Here is a 2,001-nt window from a genome sequence, read left to right as displayed (position 1 = left end):
ATCCTAAACCCTAAACCCTAAACGTTAAACCTTAAACTTTGGATAAACTCTAAACCGTTGGAAAATCTTAAACCCTAAATCATACATTAAAAACTAAATTTTACTAACACTAAACCCTAAATCCTAATCACTAAACCCTAAACTCATGGGTAAACCCTAAATCCTTGGGTAAACTCTGAATCTTTGGATAAATCATAAACTCTAGGGTTTAATTTTAAATATTTTTTATTTATAATTTATGATTTATCCAATGGTTCATGGTTTATCCAAGGGTTTAGGATTTAGTGATTAGGGTTTAGGGTTTAGTGTTATTAAGATTCAATTTTTAATGTATGATTTAGGGTTTAAAATTTTGTTTACGGTTTATCCAAGATTTAAGGTTTATAATTTAGGGTTTGGAGTTTAGGATTTAGGGTATAGGATTTAGTATTTTGCTAAAAGTTTAACAATATTTTTTTATTTATTTTTTGTAACTATTTTTATGTATTTTTATTGTTTTATTTTAAAACTATAATCTTATTTGGAAATTCAATTTTGTTTCTTTTTTTAAAAGATATCAAATATCAAATACTCAAACACTATTGGTTGGTGAATCTTTAGATGAAATTTTCCCTTATATCAATGCAAGAATAGTAATCTGAGATTAAACTTACAGTTCTATTTTAGTTTTGTATCAAGCTCAACAATCAATCCAGTTTTGGATTAGAAACAACTAGATCCAGTTAACGGATTAGAAAGAGAAGTTGAGTGTATAAATATTATTCAAACGTCAGGAGATTACTAGAGTTGACACAAACGAAATCGTCGGTGGAGTACTTATTATGTGATGAATGCAGTATATTTATGCATTGTTTGGGCTGTTTCGACGTAGCAGGAGGGTCTATATATGATGGGAGGTAAAACTACTTGTGGCCCACGAATTTTTGGTTTCAGTTATTCACATTCACATATATATTATATAACCATTGGATTAAATCCAATAAGAGATAAAAAAAATAGTTACAAGTTATAACCACCAATAGGTAAACCTGTAGTTACAAAAGAGAACCTCTTTTGAATCTTAATTTAGCTGAAATTCACTATGGTTTAATTAACTTAAGAAAATGATTTTAGTTAAATTTATGAGTAATTGTACTCTACACACAAGATTTATTATGTAATTAGCTAAATACATATTCCCTGGTTGCATAGATTTCATCGATAATTTTGTGACCAATTTACCCCTACTCGGAAGTTACTGGCTGCTGAGGTACAAAGAATTACAGTCATTGTGTACAAAACGTTGGAGCCCTCTGATTATATTCCCCTAATCTTTTCTCGTATTTTCCATTTCTACTTTTGTTTATGAATTGTTGTCATTGACGTTCCTATCTCATATCTGTTATGTTGTGTTACAACTTTGTACTTGGCATAGTCTAGATCAAAAGAGAATGCATGTATAGTTTTTTTTTTTTTTTTTTTTTTTTGAACATAGCTTTCATATTAAAATGCAGGAGAAATAAAAAAATACAAGCCATAGACTAGTGTTTTAGAGCCCAGAAGACTAGTTAGTTAGACACACAATAAAGGACCCATTAAACTAGAGACTGAACGGTTTATGGAGCGATGATCACGATGCAGAGGAGCGTAGGGGCGGAGGAGGAAACGATTACGCCAGCCATTGCTGCATGATAGAAGAAGCCACCGCAGGGTTTGAATCTCTTAGAGACGAGATCCTATCTGTGATCTGCCTCACTAAGGTCCGCGAGACACTTTCTGGTGTCCGGAAAGTCAGTCGATGCAAACGGCCGTTTCTCTCAGTCCAAGTCCAGTAGATGCAAGCCTGCCAGCAGAGACGAAGCAGAGTGCCCGTCAACGAATATCTGCTCTGCGCCTGAAGTTGTCCCAATACACGATCCCACGACCTTTCTGGCTGGACTCCACATCGCGAGGCTAAGGTTCCCCAAATACTCCAGGCATAATGACAGTCAAAGAAGAGATGGTTTCGACTTTTTGGAAAAC

This window comes from Brassica oleracea, chromosome C6 (genome assembly GCF_000695525.1).
Source record: "Brassica oleracea var. oleracea cultivar TO1000 chromosome C6, BOL, whole genome shotgun sequence".
In the NCBI taxonomy this organism is placed as follows: Eukaryota; Viridiplantae; Streptophyta; class Magnoliopsida; order Brassicales; family Brassicaceae; genus Brassica; species Brassica oleracea.
This window is presented reverse-complemented; position numbering follows the sequence as displayed.